Here is a 20,599-nt window from a genome sequence, read left to right on the forward strand (position 1 = left end):
ATATATATATATATATATATATATATATATATATATATATATATATATATATATATATATATATATATATATATATATATATATATTTGTAACTCTTTTGTTTCTAATGATAGGGTGAATTCAGGGTCATTGAGACACTTTTTTGCCATTGAGATGAATTGGAGAAAGTGCCCCAATCAATCTTAATTCACTCTATATATTTTACATAAATCACTAATATCTTGTATAATGCTGAGCTCAAATAATAGCACACATCTAGCCACATTAAAAACCAAACTTTTGTGTCAGCATTAGGCTGACATTGCAGAACAGAAGTTATCCAAGTTCATGCAATATGTATTCATGTCACGTCAGTTTATGCTGGGAGACAGAACGCCATGTAAATGCATGAAGGGTTCTGTTTTCAGTCCAGGAGTTTTGTTCTCCCTGGATCAGCAGTTGAGGGCGGCACACTGCCATTTCCCACCAGTCCATGAGGTCTGCGTTCAACCTGCGTGACACATGGTCTCGCATTTACTGCTCTCTAGAAATTGATTTTAATGAGGGCTGGGTCTCTCTGACAGCAGAGACGTGGAAAGACTTCAGCAGTTAGATCTGACGATTCATTTCTCTTTCATCAGCCTGGGCTGCTCATACATTTCATATCTGCATGAGGGTTGAGAGGACAAGGCTTGTCTTTACTCTGGAGAGGGTTGGTGAGCATATAGCCATCTTCTTTATATTGGGCATTTATGAGAGACCCAGTTTTACAGTTAGTGCCTGTAAGAGTCTATACATGTTGAAAAAGCTGCTAATGACTAGATAAGAAGTTATAGCAACAAAAACAAGACTTTTACTGTACTAATTTAAATTTAACATAAAATCAAAATTCCTGGTCTTATTGTGCATAATTCATGCTACATAAGTTTGAGGAGAAATAAAAAGCTATTTTCCTTTTTGTTATCTAAGGTCTAGACCACATAGGCTACTAGCAAACGCTAAACATTGTCAGAAAGGTTTTTAGGTCAAAAAGTCAACTGCAAACACATTCAGTCTGACTCTGTTATAGAACCCCGATCAATTTCAATCTATTTTTTTTTTCTTTTCTTTTTTTATGAATCCAAGTTTAGCCCTTCTTTTTGTTTTCTCGCAAATAGTCAGATTTTAGGAAAGTTTTGGCCCTGTGAATGATGTTTGTTGGTTTAAAAATGTGTTGGTCTAAAAATTTTGTTGCATGATGTGGGGTCAAAACATGAATTTATATCAAATACCAATTGACTTTTCAGTGTATGTGACTCACTTCAGTCTTGCTGTAATTCCAACTAAATGAAACAATTATCCACACTCATATTACACTGGATCCAGCCATTCAGCTTTAACACAATCAATAGCTTAGCAAGAGTCAGAACTGTACAACTTTATGAGTTTGAACAAAGCATGCCCTCAGGAACTGCAGGCTTACTTATATTCTCAAAATGACTTCTGGGAAGAAAATGGGAAAATGAAAGGAAATGTTGGTCTTCATCTTCAAAAAAAACAAAAAAAAAACTGTGATTTTAGAACAGTTGATTCGGGGGTTTAATTTTTGGGTAGGATTAACCTATGAAAACTGACTCAGAGATGACTGAAGTGAAACTACCCACTAGGGCATCCATGGAAAGGATTAGCTGACATAACCGAAAACTTGCTGAAACGGAGAGATTCTGTAGAGAGCTGTCATCCTGAATTACCATTCGAGCGCAGAGTATATATCCCCGTACTAAACAGCTCTAGCAAACTCAAGGTTTGAAATAAGAATAGCTGGTGTGTATTCTTGGAGAATATCTTTGGTTGCCATAGGTGAACATCTTGAAGGTACAAATAGAGCTTCACTGCAAAGAATATTTTGCTTTAAAAGGTCCCACTTTATATTAAGTGGCCTTAACTACTATGTACTAACATCAAAAAATAAGTACAATGTACTTATTGGGTTCATATTGAATTGCAAAACACTTTTGCAGCTTTTGGGGTGGGATATGGGTAAGGTTAGGGAAAGCTTTGCTGGTATGGCTAGGTTTAAGGGTAGGGTTAAGGTGTAAGGGATGGGTCAACAGTGTAATTATAAATGTAATTACAGAAATTAATTACAGATGTAATTACATGCAGGTGTTTTTAAAATATAAGTACACAATAAGTACATTGTATTAAATGATTAATTTAAATGTAAGTACTTAGTAGTTAGGGCCACTTAATATAAAGTGGGTCCCTATATTATTTAATTGAATTTGCAGCATGTACTTATAATAAACATATGCTAATATAATTATGGTAATAGTTATTGTTCTTGGTGGGAATGTGCCTGAAGACGTGATTATTGTAATAGTGGCTGTGTTGATCTTTATTAATAAACAAAACCAACATGCAGCACATTTCTGGACCAAAACAATCCAACACAAACCATATAAATCATATGCAAGAACCAACAAGGGCTGAACATAACAGGGAGTTTAAATACAAGACAAACACAGTGACTGTCAGGTGATAATTATACTTAACCATAGAAACAATCAAGATAATCAATAACCAAGGAAACCAGAACTAAACAGAGCAGGACAATATAAAGTAAAGAAACAGAACAGAATATCAACATAATATCAACATCAACAATAATATACTTTGGGAATTTATTTATTTAACAACAACAAAATCCTAATTAATGATCTCAAAACTGATAATAACCTTGGTTAGACCATATTCCCTAACCAAATACATTTGAAAGAAAAACTTGTTTCAAACATATATAACCACATCAACTCAACTTCCAGTCCAATTAATATTAACCTTCTTTTTTTTTTTAAAGGTTTTTGAAGATCATAGGCGAAAGCCGCTGTTCTCCCGTTTGAACTCTAGTGTTTTTCATTGTCTGTTTTTAATTAGAGCTGTTTTCAGCTGCTTGGCACTGGCTCTTGTCTCAGCTCCTCTGCAGCACGCGCTGTTAATCTGCGCTCCTGAGGCTAATTAGCTCATCTGATCGTGACAAAGTCGCCGCGTGACACACAAACTCTTTACGACGTCTCTGTGCTGCGTAGCGCTATCTACTGCTCAGCCACTTGTTCAGACCATACCAGAGTCCCTAAAGTAGATCTCTTCATAACAAGCAGCTAACCACGCTAAAGCTAACGCTGTTCAAGGGTTTCCTCTGTGTGTCATCGTACGCCTGTCGGCCAGGAAGCACTGAGCGATTTGAAAGACTGCAAAGTGATGCTTGAATTTTGAAAATGGTACAGTCACATGGGCCGTGTTATATAAAAAGTGTGTGTTTGCTTAAGTATGTATCTGTTGTAGCGGAAAAAGATATGGAGATGGAGTACTTGACAGGTGGCGTATCCTCATTCCTTTGTGTGGCTGTCAGTGTGTGTCTATGTGTCCTTACTGTGAGAGGAAGTGTGGGTAGATGAGAACAAAATGTGCCACTCTTTAGCCGAGTGCCTGTGTAGAAAAGGAAAACATGCCCGTAGGGCTGTACGATATGTATCATGTGATAGTTGAAATGTGCCAGCTGGTGGAGATTTTGCTAAACCATTTATGCCACAATATATGTATTACTGGGCAGAAGTTGGCTGGTTAGCTTCAGCACTTAGATTCCTATTAGATGTCATGACTGCACCAAAAAGTGTATTTGTTCTTTGATGGTTGGTATCTGTTTATTTTGCTTCATATAAAATTTCATTAAATGAAATATATTTAAAATTATGTCCCTGGATGTCTCCAAAGGGATGTATTGTAAGATTTAGCTCATTTAGCTTTAGAATATTGTTAAATGTTACATTAATTGTCAAAATGTGAGCTTATTTGTGAGCTTTTGGTTTGCGTCCTTAACAGAGAAAATAAAAAAGTTAATTTAAAAAAAATAAATTAAATTTTATGTGTAAAGCATTTAATTCACTGAATGACTCCCTTATAATAACAATATATTGCAATTTATACTCTTATTGTGCATAAATGATGCATCTCAACTATTCTTTTCAAGGTTATTTTTGTGTGTGAGTGTGTGTCTGTGCATGTGCCTGGGTGTGTGAAGGTCATCTACACACTGAAGAACTGTGAGGGGTGACCAAGTCCCCCGTGGAGTCCGGGCGCATGGAGAGAGTGCAAACTCAAGGACTCTGTGTTCCCTTCTTGCTCCATCTGTCTTAATCTCGCACCTGCTAAACAGCGAGAGCCCAGTGGCACACCTTCCTCCCTGCGAGGACATTAATGTCCACCGACAGATCAGATACCACACAGAACACCCACAAACACAGTCTCTTCTACAGTGCCAGACAGCAGAGAGGGCACGACCTCTGCACTACTCTCCATATGTTAGCGGTAATCACGTGTCTCGTGTGACGTACTTAATCCATCCCAATTAAATGATGATTTATGGTGAAGGTGCATCAACCTTGAAAAAAACAAAAACAATTATCTTTATGAGGCTTTGCAAACAGATTTTTTAAGACTTGGCATCCTGTCCATGATTATCTCCATAACTCCAAAATAATGATGTCTTAATATTACAATAACTTCAAACCAGTGCCTCTGATTTTTTATGTGATTTTTCCTTTGAATTTATTCAGTCTACAAAGTTTATTTAAAGGGGGGGTTCATTGTGATTTCACAAAACTTTGTTAATCTTCGGAACACAAATTAAGATATTTTAGTTGAAATCCGATGGCTCCGTGAGGCCTCCATAGGGAGCAATAGCCGCTTTTCCACTGTCGGGCCAGTGCGAGCCAGGGCTAACAGCGTGCCGGGCTGGGCCTATGGCCACAGACCTTAGGCACCGAGGCCAAAATCAAGTTGCGTTTCCACTGTCGGTCCGCTAGCTCCACAGCGCTGATCTAAAAACCGCCCTTAAACACACCTCCCTTGATCAAACGTCACACAACCCAACCCATTTCAGCGTGTAGACCATCACCTGACTAAGATTAGCTCCGCCTTTCACCTCGACCGCACCTCAAGCCCCAGCTGGCCCGCTTTGGACCTAGAAAAACCCGTGTTTTTGGCACCGAGGAAGCACCGAAGAGGCACGATCAAGCCCCAGAAGTGACAGTGGAAACGCGCACTAGCACGCCTGCCTTTGGCCCGGCAGTGGAAACGCGGCTAATGACACTTCGTCTCTCAAGATCCATAAAGGTACTAAGAACATATTTAAATCAGTTCATGTAAGCACAGTGGTCCAATATTAATATAATAAAGCGACGAGAATATTTTTGGTGCGCCAAAAAACAAAATAACGACTTATTTAGTGATGGCCGATTTAAAACACTACTTCAGGAAGATTCGGAGCACAAATGAATCAGTGTATTGAATCATGATTCAGATCGCGTGTCAAACTGCAAACGGCTGAAATGACGTGACTTTGGCGCTCCGAACAGCAGATTCACTTGTGCTCCGAAACTTCCTGAAGCAGCGTTTTGAAATCAGCCATCACTAAATAAGTTGTTATTTTGTTTTGTTTTTTTGTCGCTCCAAAAATATTCTCATCGTGTTATAAAATTAATATTGAACCACTGTACTGTGGTGTCATTGCTCCCTATGGAGGCCTCACGGAGCCATCGGATTTCAACTAAAATATCTTAATTTGTGTTCCGAAGATTAACGAAGGTCTTACTGGTGTGGAACAGCATGAGGGTGAGTAATAAATGACAGAATTTTCATTTTTGGGTGAACTAACCCTTTAAGAATTGTTAAACTGTGCCCATAAACACAATCAAGCCTAGAAAAAAAGCCAGTGAACCACCCCTTTAAAAAGTTGAACAAAAAATTGCATTAGATCAATGCCAGTGTGGCGACCAGGGCGGGCGAGAGCCGTGAGGGAACGGCGCGAGGCCGGTGGCGCGAGTGTTAATGAGCTTCACCTGGGAGGCGCACCGGCCTTGAGTCCCTCACGGAGGAGCTCCGGGAGCATAAAAGGAGGAGCGACTACCGTGGAGGACGAGAGAGGACCAGGCCTGGACTTTATTTTATGTTTTATTATGTTTGTGTGGCCGGCAGACGTCCGCGAGGGTCTGCCGGCATTACTTTCGTTTTGTTCTTTGTTTATTTTACATTAAAAGTTACGTTCAATGTTCGCCGGTTCCCGCCTCCTTCTTCCCATATCTACTAACCTCGTTACATTGGTGCCGAAACCCGGGAGGAAGGAGGGACATGCTGTCGGAGAGCCCTCGCTGCTGAGGGGGATCGCGGTGCTGCGGAGTTCGGGCAGCGCGGGAGTGAAGACCGCGAGAGGCTGCCCGAAGCGGTGGTACTGGAGCCTAGTGAAAGGTGGGACGGAGAGCTCGAGGCCGTGCCCCTGGGACGAGGTGGGGTGGCTGCCGTCCAAGAGGGAGCGGAGGAGTCGCCGCCGTTCGCCGTGGGCCGGAGCCTGCTGCCGTCCGCCATAAAGGGGAGGAGCAGGGAACGGGGGACTCGCTGCCCTCGTTCGGAGGAGCCATCGCCGGCCGCCAGGAGGCGGTCGAGGATCGGGCCGTCCACCGAGCGTCCAGTGCCACCGCATGGCACCGCGAAGAAGAGCCTCTCGGCAGGCTGAGGACCAAGCGGCAGTGTGTCGGGGAACCGGACCAAGAATTTTTTTTTTCTTTTTCCTCTCTCCCCTCTCTCGTCCTGTCGCTCCCCTTGCTTCCGTCTCCTTTCTCTCGTCTCGTCTGTCCTTACCCCCAGGTGCTGCGGCCGCCGAGACAGGCCCCGGGGGGGAGTAGAGCGCAGTCTCGGGAGTACCCCCCGGCCTGCGAGGGGCGATGGGGGTATGTGGCGACCAGGGCGGGCGAGGGCCGTGAGGGAACGGCGCGAGGCCGGTGGCGCGAGTGTTAATGAGCTTCACCTGGGAGGCGCACCGGCCTTGAGTCCCTCACGGAGGAGCTCCGGGAGCATAAAAGGAGGAGCGACTACCGTGGAGGACGAGAGAGGACCAGGCCTGGACTTTATTTTATGTTTTATTATGTTTGTGTGGCCGGCAGACGTCCGCGAGGGTCTGCCGGCATTACTTTCGTTTTGTTCTTTGTTTATTTTACATTAAAGTTTTGTTGAACGTTCGCCGGTTCCCGCCTCCTTCTTCCCATATCTACTAACCGTGTTACAGCCAGATAATAACTTTTTTAATGTTTTATTTTGTCATCCTATTTTTTTCTGTTTATTTATAATTATTTAGCAATTTCATATTTAGACAGCAGAGAAGGGACTTAAGGGTTTGGTGATTATGCAAGGTACAGTAGGTGTTTTGTGTTTTATATGATTACATCAATAACAAATGCTGTTTATGATATCAGGCAAATGTCATCAATCTTTGGTCTTTGATCATAAAAGTTTATGTGCTCCTGAATTCTAGCAGATTGTGTTGGACAGCTTTTTTTTTTTTTTTTTTTTTTTTTTTTTACACACACACACACACACACACACACACAATTCTCAGTATTGAGTACACCACAAAAAGAAGAGCAGTATGATATATGTGTCTTTCAGGAGAGGTCACGGAAACTAAGAACTGTGCAAAAGCCTGGAGCCAAAATTGAAGGATATAGCCAGTATTCCATGCTCTAATGAGATGTGGATTTTTTTTTCCTTAGGGACTGGGTTACAGGAAGTGAGGTGTATCTCCTAAATCTCCCAAGAATAGATAGGAGAAGGTGGCAGGAGTGCTATCACGAAAGCCTTTTATCACCCATTCTCTGCCATTATCTTCCCTAACCAGTGTGCGGAGAGCCAGGAAATGGGACTGATTGTGCAGGGCTGGACAGATCCATCACCATCTGGGACATTTTACAGGCCACCATCTATCTGTACGAGTGTTTTGTTTTGTTTAGTTTAGTTTTTTTGGGAAACAATTTGACTTATAACAAAAGTAAAATCAGCTATTTCTACCTTGACTCTATGTCAGTTGATCTTATTTAATAGCTGCAGTGTATGTTTTTTTCCTGTGGTAAGAAACATTGTTCAATCAATCAACCAATCAACCAATCAACCAATCAATCAATCAATCAATCAATCAATCAATCAATCAATCAATCAATCAATCTATCTATCTATCTATCTATCTATCTATCTATCTATCTATCTATCTATCTATCTATCTATCTATCTATCTATCTATCTATCTATCTATCTATCTATCTATCTATCTATCTATCTATGATATCTCTGTCTGTCAATTGAATTTGCTTGGAGAATTACTCGTTTTCTTGTATTCTAAACCATATTTGTAGCATCTGTTCTCTCGTGTAGATCCTCCACCTCTCTAGTCATGCGTGCTGGAAGTACTGCAGTCCTGGGCAGCTCAGCATGCTGATTTCGGTGGGCTGCCAGAAATCATGTACGACTGAAGCAGCCTTTCTCACACTCTATTGCTTTCATCTTGCTGGGTACAGAGTTATAGCAGTTATCCCCCAGTACAGAGAAACAGAGAGAACCCACTGCACAACATCTTAACCTGGGGCAAAAGGATTATTCGAACGAAATTCAAAGTGCTGCCATTGTTGCCCAATGATTGCCCTTCACCGCTGACACTTGTGTCATGCGTAAAGGCTCGGTGAAGGGAAATGAAAGGGCAGGAAGTGGAGAGTGAGGACTGCTTTTGGGGACTGGCATCCATGGGATATTTAATCATCAGCTGAAGGATTCAGGAACACTACTTTGTCTCAGTAATGGAAGTCTGATCAGAGGAGCTTATGTTCTTGTAACTTTGAGATTCTTTGGAGGGTCTATGATGAGCTGTGGTAATCTTGCATACCAATTAGCGGAGAGCTCAATGACACCTCCTGTGTAGTGTCCTCTGCTCTGGTGTCTAAAGGCATCAGGGAATATTTTAAAGCTGATTATTTTTAGATCCAAAGGGTTAAAAATAGTTTTCTTTTTTGTTAGTCTGCTCAGATAAATGATGGAACATAGAAGCCCTGAAAAGTGTGCAGAACAAGAACAATGAAAAAACTACATTCTAGAGCCTCAGGGTCTTGAAATACAATATAAAATACTTCCTTCTCTCCCAAGGAGGTTGTAAGAATAGATCCTTCACATTTTTGTTTAGGAACTAGAGTAATTCGTCACCTAACAGCATCTCGGGCGATTTTGCAAAAGAAAGATTCACATTTTCTTTTTCAAAAGAAGTGAGAGAAATTTACGACACCCACATTCTTATTTATGTTGCCTTGGATATGCCAGATGCATGTGGAGCTGTTTAATTATGGCTTTTCCTTTCATGTTTCTGTTATTTGTGACCTTGAGCATTTTCATGACACACATAGGCAAGCTGTGCTCTTGTATTAACATGTATAATGCAGTCAAACAGAGCTCTACTTTAAGGGTTTAACTGAAGAAACGGAAAAAAGTACCTAATCCAAAACCATAAATTGTGCTTTCTATTAAAAAAAATAAAAAACAAGTAATATATACTTCTGCTTTGGCTTATGTATTACTCCGGTTTACTTTTAAAATTCAGTATTGCAGTATTGCTCATAAAAGTTTCTGGTACTGTAGATTTATAGGTCATGCACTTATTTTTAGATGTGATGTGATAGTGTAGTTTTTGTTTTAATATTTTGATAAGAGGGTGCACATACTTTGTGATTTTACTTGTCTGATAATGCAAAAATATAATGTAAATGTAACACTTGTCTATATTAATTAGCTAACATAGCTATTTGTAGCTATAAACACCACTGAACAGACGATACATCTCATAAATGAGAGTCAGCACTGCATGTTGGGTGCATTTTATATGAAATTAAAGTGAGTATAAAAAGCTTTGATAATTTTATAGTTAGCAACACATTTCACATCTGTGAACCAAACAGGAATTTGAAGAAAGAAAGCCTACTTAGTGTAATTAAGGTATCTAACTCACCTATTTACTCTATAATCTAAAGAATACCATGCGAATGAACTATAATGAGATAAGGCTCATTTCATTTGCATTTCAGGTGCAGCTACACATGCCCCTAATTGTGGATTCGGCAGCCAATTAAAAATGCTTCTCTGGCAGGGTCACAGAGATGGAGCCGGTTATTAACACCTACTCTAACAAATTTACACATTAGCATTCAGCTAACCAGGAACTGGTTTAGACTCACTTACAAATTACATGCTGCATGTTTGCATTGTGTGGTCTCTTAATTGTCCTTGTCTTACGCAATTAGGACTTTTCTTTGGGCCATCTAATTGGTATTACGTTTTTTTCAAGTCTGAAGTGTTTAAGTTGGTTTTTCAACTTTCTTTTCAAACTTTTTATTCCCACTGCTGGTAAAGTGTTAATAGGATGTCTTTTTAAAAAGTGCAAAGACAAGGTTGGAAATACCAAAACAGCTATGTTTTAGTGTTGTGCTGTAGAGTGAGCGTTCATGTGCCTCACTGTGAGAATAGATTCAGATGTGTAAATTAACGCATCTGCTTGCCCTTCACCTGATACCTTTTATATTTGCACATATACACTGTAAAATACAACTGCTGATATTTTGAAGTAGCTTTTAATTGGGTTATTTTGTACTAGAAGTGCAACATAGGCGACCAACAGGGTGGTGCTAAAAGCCCAGTGACAGGTTTTATGTCATCTAATAACATGCTATTGTTCAACTCTACTCGAATAAAAAGGGATGTGTTCATTTTTCATTCATTTAACACATTTAAATATTAAAAGCAAAACTACATGCTTCATAGTGCTATCAAAAAGACAATTTTATGACTGGGATGTGCCCTTTGATACACTTACCATTACAATTCCAAAGTTAGTTATAGTTAGGAGAATGTCGAACGTGGACCATTGAAATAAAGTGTTACCGCAATGTCTTAAATGATTACAATACTTTCATGTTTAATGGGTTATTTCATTTTTTTCCTTGTGATAAAGTGTGTTTACAAACTGTTTAATTCATAAAATGTAATCAAATTAATTACTTAATTAACATTAAAAAGCAAAACTAAATGATGTGATCCCATAAAAGGTTCTTTAAATGAAGCACCTAACAGAATAGATTTGAAAATTTTCTTAAGAGTGCAGATGCTTATTATATCTTTTTTTTTTTTTTTTTTTTTTTTTTTTTAAGAAGAAGAAGAAGAAATAAAAACAGGAAACAAACGGGACAAGTGTTGCAAGTAAGTATAGTTGCAAGTATTAAGTAATTCAACTTTTGCTATATAAAATTTTGGTAATACTCTAGTTTACAATCCAATTCTCACTATTAAAGGGGTCATGAATTGAGATATCAACTTTTCCTTTAGCTTTTGATATATAGGTCATCGTACTATAAGAATCTCCTGTAAGTTTCAGAACTGAAAATTTCCTTGTTAGTCATATAAAAGCTTTTATTGACACCAGGCCCATTGAACGACTGATCCTGGAATGTGACTATGGTGACACGCCACCTTGGCAGAAGAAATCAATACCTATTTCATCATAGCAACGTTAGCCCCTCCCACTGGCATAATGAGATGCGGAGGAGACGAGTGATACAACAGAACAAAAATAACATTACCTTTCAAAGGATCCTATATGGTTATTTATTTAAAACAATGTGAATGTCTCAGTTGAGCTTTATTTCTATTTGGTATTTCACTGTGGATTCTTTGGTAAATCAACTGCATTTTGGCGCAGGCTTTGCAAACAGACTTTTACGGCTCGACAGTAATGCAACAATAGTGTAACATGTAAGTAACATGTGAATTACTGTTCAAATGCCTGATCTGATATGATGCATGTTCTTTGTCTATGTGTCAGTAAATCAAACCAGTGACTAACGGTCACTGGTCAACTTCAGTTGTTTCTCTTAGTAGGATGAAAATAATCTGTTTTTTAAACGATGATTAAATTATATAAAGAAAGCGACCAAAGAAAGCTCCCTTTGCAATCGTTGGAGCTGTCAATCAAAGAGGGCTAAAATCAGGGTAGCAAAATGCCTTTTATTTCTAAACTATGACAATTTTGGATGTAAAAAGCATACTAACATTATATGTGCACCCCAAGAAACATTATAAAACAGCGCAGTTCATGACCCCTTTAACTAGTTGCTTATTAGCATGTATATTACTATGATATTGGCTGTTTATTAGTATTTATAAAGCACACATTAATGCCCTGCTTTTGAATTTTCATGGGCAGTGTCACTGAGTTTAAATGTTTATTTTTTTAAGTGTAACTTTATACAGTTTGCATTATAAAGCACATTGATATGTATTCAGAAGATTTAAAGTAGGTTTGTGTGCTGTAGCAGCAGTAGTGCCAGTATTATTCCCTGCATCTGATTGGCATCTACTAAAATCATATTTTCCTCATGACTGGAGGCTGTGCTGCTGTTTTCTCTGCTGAGTTCTGTCCTTTATCCTTTCTGTTTTTTGGAGCTCTTATTTCTACCCTGGATTATATTAGTATGTATAATTAACATGTGGTTTCTAAATTATGAAAATTTGTACAGCGGAAATTGTTTTTTTTTGTTATAGAGGGAGTTTCACTTTTGTGTTTTGAGGAATATAGGTGAGGAGCACCATATATATCACTGCATTTATACAGGCTTTTTAATGCACATAGGCTGCATAAATGTATTCACACAGAATCACACTAAATCAATTTTGTTTTAAACAATTCTAGCTCTGGCCACTGGCCCATGTTTTTTATTGCTGTTACCCACTTTTAATTTAATTTTTCAGCAGAAATTTTTGGTAAAGTAACACTTTACTGAAAGACTTTATGTATAATGCATTAAAAAATATTTAAAATGCATTAATAATGACTTATAATGCACCTTATAATACACTGTGTGGTCTCGTGAATAGTTGTAACCATAGATATAATACACATTTAGAAAGTATAATGCATTAAAACACAACAAACAACCAATTTCAGATGAAACAAGAAATCTTTGAATATTATAATGCTTTTTAACTTTGGTTCCAGTTATTTATGAAAAGATATAATGCATTATAATGTACATTATGGATACCTTTATAATGCATTATACATAAAGGCTTTCAGTAAAGTGTTACTATTTTTTTTCTTAAGTTATCTGCAATATTAAACCAGCATTGCTTTTCACATGTCAGTATTAGGTGAGAGTGACTGATAGCTCATTACTGGGCCTGGTAAATGTCAAAATAGGTTGAATAAGGTCAGTCTTAAGGTCCACTGACTGAAACAGATAAAGGTCACAGAGAAAGGTCAGACTCAATGATTTGTCATTAGGACAGAATCACTGGAGCCCTAAAGAAACCAACACCAAAATGCTGATATTAAAGACTAGCTCTCTGTTTCTGTTCTCTGATATGTGATTCCAGGCATAACACGTACACATACAAACACATCACACATACTACACACACATATTTTAAACCACTTTTCTATATAAACTCAGATGCCACAACTTCCTTCCAATACCGTAGTAAAGAAAAAACACAAATGAGATTGGGATTAAATGGAATTGAGAAAGCAATGGGATGAAAGGTTAAGGATCCCCCTCCCCACCCCTCTCCCCCAGTTGGTTTCATTTTCTTCCTGCCTATCAGACACTAAAAATCTCATATGTGTGGGAGGGGATGCATTATAAACCTAATCAGCCTGGCTCATGAATATTAATTAGCCGGCATAATTTTCACCAAGTAGTCCTGATTTGCTAAAAGGTGTACTTTTAAGAGATCAATAATGACTCATAATGTCCTCACACATGTGAGAGGGGCACATTTTTAAACCTTATCAGCCTGGCTCATGCATATTAATTAGGTGAGAACGTTCACCCACTAGTCCTGATTTGCTGGAAGGTTGGTAAAAGATCTCAATAATGTCTCAATGTGCTCAGTTTTCCTAAATATAAACTTTAAAAAAAAAAAAAAAAAAAAAAGATATGCTTTTCAGAGTCATTTTTACAGTTATTTATTTTCTTATATTTATTTTCCTGTATTGCATGTCAATAATTGTCAGCAATCTCATTTGTTTCTGTTTTTATTTCCCCTAAGAAGTTTTAGGAGAAGCATCTGAAACAGTTGGTACTTAAATGAAACAGGATTGAGAATGTCTCGGGTTACGAGTGTAACCCTTGTTCCCTGAGTAAGGGAACGAGACTCTACGTCCAATGACGCAATGGGTTCCCATTGCGTCATTGGACGTAACGTCGATGTTCCCACGAAAGGGAACTGCAGGTATGTTCATTAACTATAAATGGGTAAAAATTAAGCACTCAAATTCTCTTCTTTTGTTCACTGGCACTTGACTTGGCATGGTAAAGTATTTGCCATCTAAATATGCCTTTTCTTATTCTGTGTAAACATATCAGCTTCCTCACTGTGACTCCCAGAAGTGAGCCATCGATCTCACAGCCGTTCTGATTCCCAAGATAACTAACATCATTATTCAAATTTCTGCTTGCCTACGTCCCTCACAGCCTCTGCCAGTGTGCGACAGAAATTGTTTGCATTCAGTTAATCGTAAGATCTGTGAAAACTCATTCGAGGACAATCCCATTCCCAGCATGACGCTCATGAGAACGCTATGGACGGGTCAGAGCGACACTCAAAAAGCTCTCGAGTGAGTCTCATCAGAATACATTATTCAAATGCACAATGTTGGATAAGCAGCTTGGTATTTGCCCTCCTCTTTCATCTTTTTCTCCCAGCAGCCTTAAAAAAAAGCCATTTGGCAAGACACATTGAAGCATGCATTGAGCCAATAAGCCAAGGTCAAGGACAATTGCACTCCATGCAGGTCACGTCATTTGTCGATTCACAGGATTAGACTCACTTTATCTTTCTGACTCCATTAAGGTTAAGCTCTGCTGTTTGCCCTGCTGAATAGAACAGGATAGCTGGTCACTAACCAGAAAGAAACATGCAGTATCACCAGTTTGACAGGTGAATTGCATGGTTTTGTTGGTCAAACAGCTAGTCTAGCACCAAAAATGATTATATTTATACCAATATTATATTTATATTTTAATTTAAAAATTTGTATGAAGCTCAAACAATAGAGCATGGCGCTAGCAATGACAAGGTCATGAGTTCGATTCCCCTGATTAAATGTAAATGTGTACCTTGACTGCAATGTAAGACCCTTTGGATAAAAGTGTCTGTGCCAAATGCATAAATGTTATATCTATATTTATATTTACATTCCAAGTCTATATTTTATATGGAAGACCAACATGAAAATTCATGAAAGCTGGTCTTTTTGTTGGAAGGTAACAAGCAGAAAACTTCTGAATGTGTCGTGATTATTATTAACATTTGATGAGCTTGTTTCTTTAATGTATTGATTATTGTTTTCATGATGTTTTTAATTACAACACAGTGACAAATCATGACTTACTTCCAGTCAGTCCTTGAGGTATAAGGGGGCAGACATTCTTATTCAAAAGGTGTTTTTGTTTTTTGTAATTTATTGTGCAGGTGTAAATAGTCTGGTGAAAATGGTCAGCCCAGAATTCTCTAAAAAGTCTAAATAAAGGCACTTTTGTGTGTTGGTCCAATACATTATTTAGAAAAGCGCTTATCTATTGTTTTCAAGGTGTTCAGGTATTCATCAATCTGAGGTGTCCAATAATTGTAGCGGGACGGGACCTTGACCTGATTATTTACTTACAGTCTGATTCAGAGCTCTTTAATGAGGGTGTGATTCTGCAGTCATTCTTCTCTGAGTCCATTAATCTAGTGTTAATATGACAGTTATAGTGTTTGGGGTCTTTCTTGTCAGCCATTCTGGCCCCTGAAACCACAGCAATGAATGAAGCATGTTGATCAAAAGGATCTCTCTTCTAATGGTATAAGCAGGGTAGAGCATTTACTATTTGAAAGAGTATGTCTAATTTTTGATCAGTGATAATGAGTTGTTTTTAGCATCTTGTGACACTGTCACAATGCGGAAGCCATTGATGAGAACAAATGTTTACCCTGATGTTTTTTACACTTTGCATTGAACTGAAACTCTGAAACTCTGAGTGCAAATTACACAATGGTGAGACGCAGTTAGTTGTAGGGCAGAGTGGTGTACCCCTGAGGCATTTAACATCCTTCAGCATACTGAATTTCAGGTGCATTTTTAACCTTTATAAAGGTAAAGTTTTTCTAACCCTATTAAATGTATGTGTCATGATTTGTCAAATTCTGAAAATTCCATTAATTTAATTATTAATATAATAAAGCAATAAATTAAACTAAATCAGTAATTTCAAACAAAATCAGTATGTGTCATAGTCTGTTCTGTTTCAGTTCTCATGGATATTCAGTTTGTTTTCTCGTCACGTTGTTTTCCCGCCACTCCTTGATTACCATGATAACTTCATTATTAGTTCATTCTGTTCAGCTGTGTTGCTTGTTACCTTTTTTGAGTTCCTATATAAGTTCTTCCTTTTCACTCCTTGTCCGTTCACTGTCTAGAAATACCATTAAACCTGTCATTTTTGATTTATTATCTTCATTTGCCTCCCACAACCACTGTAACAGATGAACGGACTGCCTAATTTTGATGAACGGGCTAAGTTCATCACCGTGGCCCAGGAGAGCCATGATTTTTTTTTTTTTTGTTAAGAACTTTTCTGTTTTGGCCAACAACAGCATTCTGGAGGACGAAGCCCTTAACACCCTGTTCTGGATCGGGACAAACTTCCACAACACCATCTACCTCCCAGACGCCACCGGACTGAGTTGGAGGGATGCCGTCGTAAAGTGTCTGGAAAGCGCGCGGTCCCGATCCAGAACCCAGCCAGAGCCCAGCCCTATACCACTGTGATCGACGACACTCGAGCCCCCTGCAGACTGGAAGCTTCCGCCTGCCATGACAAGTGAGCCCGTGCCCGAGGATGGGATGACGGAACACAACATCGCCCTGGAGCCGAAGCACCATGGAGAGTCCGACCAGGGGTGTGAGCTCATGTCAATGTCCATCGCTGTGGGAGTCCTCCTAGAGCTTGAGGGGATGGAAGTGAGCCCCGCTCACCCTCCTGCCACTAAGAGCGAGCACCGGCTGGACTTGCTAGACCAGGGGTAGGCAAGTTCGGTCCTAGAGAGCTGCTGTCCTGCAGAGTTTAGCTCCAACCCTGAAAAAAACCTTCAGCTGCCTATAGCCTTAGTAATTCTGAAGAGCTTGATTAGCTTTTTCAGGTGTGTTTGATTAAGGTTTGAGCTAAACTCAGCAGGACAGTGGCTCTCTAGGACTGAACTTATCTACCCCTGTGCTAGACAGTTTAATAGAGTGTGGTGAGATCAATTCCCTGTGTCCCTGGAATTCTCCGCTTCCAGCCTCGTCGCGCTCTGTCCCGCCTCGACCCGTCGACCTGGGTCCTGCGCCTATGCTCCTTCCTCCCTCGACTCCAGCATCAACCATCAAGCATTCGGCCTCGTTGGGCTTCCTCAGACCTTCTTCTCCACCAGGGTCAGACATCGCCAAGCCTCGGCTGCAGACTTGCAGGCCGTCCACTTCTCGCCCTGCCCTCTTCCCCTTTGGCTTCAGCAAGCTCCGCCCTCCCTCAGGCTCCACCTCTGCCTTTGATCGCACCAGCTCATCCTCTGCTCTCTGGATCTCCACCTCCGTCGCGGCCATTCAAGTCATCTGCATTCTATCACTGCCTCGGTCTTCCGTCTGTGCGATGGGCTCCACCTTCCAAGGCTCTGTCGCTGTCGGTCCTCTCCCCAAATCCATCACCATCATGGCTCCCACCGCCAACGACTCCGCCTTGGGCATTCGGCATGGCTGAGCTCTGCGTCACTTCCACCTGGCCAATCCTACCCTCGTTTCCACAACGGATGCTACCTCCTGTCCCGCCCTGGTCATTGTCCTCTGTTTGTCTGCCTGCCCCTTGTACCTGCCTTTTGCCACGTCCACGTCCTCCTCCCAAGCCGTCTCCATCTTCACTCTATAGCGTGAGGCCACGCCTTCCATGTTCTGTTTCAGTTCTCATGGACATTGTTTGTTTTCTCATGTCACATGCCTGTCTTTGTTTGTAATTCCCGCCATTCCTTGATTACCATAATCACTTCCTTATTAGTTCATTCTGTTCAGCTGTGTTGCTTATTTTGTTTGCGTTCCTATATATTCCTTTTCAGTCACTCCTTGTCCGTTCACCGCCTTAGTGTGTTGCTGCCTGATCGTCTGTTTGCTAGAAATACCATTTAAACCTGTCATTTTGGATTTATCTGTGTCTGTCTCGCTGCAACCACCGTGACAGTATGAACAAAAGCCATCTCTGCACTGCAGGGGCACAAACTGCACCTAGGGGTGTTTACACACTGTTTAATTCTGTTCAGAGGTGGCAGGAATGCAATTACAATAGCATAAATAATGTTATGAGATAATTGAACTTTGTTTTTATTATTATTTAAAACATTAAAAAATATGAAATGAAAAATGAAGTGATACTTTTAAATATTAAACTAAAACTGCCAGTAGGTGGCGACAAGTCACTCATTGATTCAGTAATTCAGTGGTTGTATTTATGAATGGGTCTTTGAGTCTCCTGATTTTTTTCAAAGCCACAGATTCATTCACTAATAAAATAAATGCTGTGTGTTAGAGAGTAACAACAGTTCTGTGGCATTCATTTGGAACAATTATTTTGTTGCAAAGAAGACCAAACAATATTGACGATACAGTGTTTACAATGCACATCATTTAATATTACCTCTTTGTTTGTTGAACCAACAGCCCATAAGAAAGATTAAATCAATGTCACATTTGCAATCGTGTGGATATTCAGGGAAAAAAATGCTTTTGCTCATATAATATCTTATCAACGTTGTAAAAACAAGAATTCACATAGGGTATGTTTCTGTATCGAAGAGAGTTGTCGAGAAAGGCAGTAATGTAGTGTGATTTGCTAAGGCAGTATAATCTGCACGCAACCTATCATATGCACGCTGCTTATGTGGATGCAGTCAGTTTTGACCGCAAAAGATGAGGATATCATGTACTGGAATGATTGTATTTCAGGCATTTGATTCGATATCATGTATTTGACCTTTATGGCACAACCATTTTCCTGCTTTTACACTAGATGCAGTATTTTGCCTGTTAAAAATACATGCTCAGTTTTAATGTTATTTTGAGGTGGGTTGCATTTTGTTCACTTTCCCCCTCTGTCACCTCACGTACCACCAGGGGTACGCGTACCCCAGTGTGGGAAACTGGTGTAGGGCCAAAGGGCATTTATTGGGTTTATTAATGATGTGCAATCTATTAAAATGTACAGTTAGCCCAATCTTGATAAACTTGTCTAAACTAAAGTTTAGAGCAGTAAAGTTTTGTGTGTGTGTGTGTGTGTGTGATAAATAAAGCTACAATATGTGCTCAATAGCCTACTGTTGCTATGGTTACCCCCATCTGGCAAATACAACTTTTGGTAGCAAGCATCTATTTGGGGTCAAGTGAAAATAATTTTTTATCTTTTAACTTTTATGGTTACTAAAACACTGTTGCTTGAATTGAAACTTTTTTGAAACTTTTGCATTTGTAATAAAAAGTCATTGGGGAATTGACTCCTTTTCAAATACATGAGTTGGAATTTTAATTGAATTTATATAACCCCACAGGAAGATGAATTGGAATGACAGGAAGTGGAATTTACTGGGAAAATCTATTTATTCATCACTTAATTTTTAATACCACCACATTTCATAAATGCATATAATTATTTTCACATCTTTTTTTTATCATACATAAGGCCTGTGAATTATATAAACTTCAAAGCTGAATTTCTTTGAATTTCAGTTCATTTTAAAAACTACTGCTTAGTCACTTTTGAATTGTTACCTCACTTCAAACTAAGAATTTTTTTCTTTTAATTTAATTCAGCATTGTGTACAACCTTGTCTTTAAAACCTAATGGATATCAGACATACAAGTTGTTTAAAAAAAAAAAGTAGACAATTAAAGATTATAGAACAACAAAATGGAATATAGGCCTATAATAGGTGATATAAGCCAATCTATCTGCATCATGTACTTGTGATATCTCAGTTATGCATCAAGCAGTGCTGCAAGTTCTACATTGTACAACATGTTCAAATGTTTCAAGGACAGCTGGCGACCTGACAATTATTCAGAGTTATTTCAAATGTCTAATTCCTTAAGCAAGTTCTGTAACTATTTGCCAATCCTCTAAGGCGTTGGTGTTCTAAATATCAAGAATTCCCCAATGTGAGTGAGTGGACAAGGACATTGAAACAAAAGAGAGCCAAGCAATATGTTGAAGTTTTTGATATATGCTGACTCATTCACCATGACGACCTTCTCCTGGAGTGCCCAGAAATATCAATAGCTGTATCTTGCAGAGCCAGGCTGTTTATTTCTCCCACCGTTCCAAGCTTCCTTTTGCTATTGCCTCCTTTGGCTCATCTTTCAAACAGAATGTTTTAGACAAGGACAACAGCAATGGTACAGAAATACCCAAAAGGCACAAGAGGGAGGTTTTATTTTAACAGCTCTTCCCTTTTGTATTCAGACTTCAACTTGGTTCTCAAGGCTGTCAGGTTTTAAAGAGCAGTGTTTTAAGATGTCAAAAACTTTACTGCAGACTTCATGCCTTAGTTAGCCCATGTTATTGGTGGTGTCCTTGAAAAGATGTTTTGACTAGAATTTCAAAACATTTTAACATCTGGCAACTGATATTTCGCTAAGCTCCATCCCCCTTGGTTACCGTTGTTATAG

At 39.2% G+C, this 20,599-nt stretch overlaps 1 protein-coding gene across 1 annotated transcript in view; it reads right to left on the minus strand.

Annotated features, from left to right (window-relative positions):
* LOC137017645 (complexin-1) overlaps positions 1-20,599 on the minus strand; it is a 59,913-nt gene that overhangs the window by 12,010 nt on the left and 27,304 nt on the right. The gene's annotated exons all lie outside the window — the stretch shown is intronic.

This window comes from Chanodichthys erythropterus, chromosome 1 (genome assembly GCF_024489055.1).
Source record: "Chanodichthys erythropterus isolate Z2021 chromosome 1, ASM2448905v1, whole genome shotgun sequence".
Classification (NCBI taxonomy): domain Eukaryota; kingdom Metazoa; phylum Chordata; class Actinopteri; order Cypriniformes; family Xenocyprididae; genus Chanodichthys; species Chanodichthys erythropterus.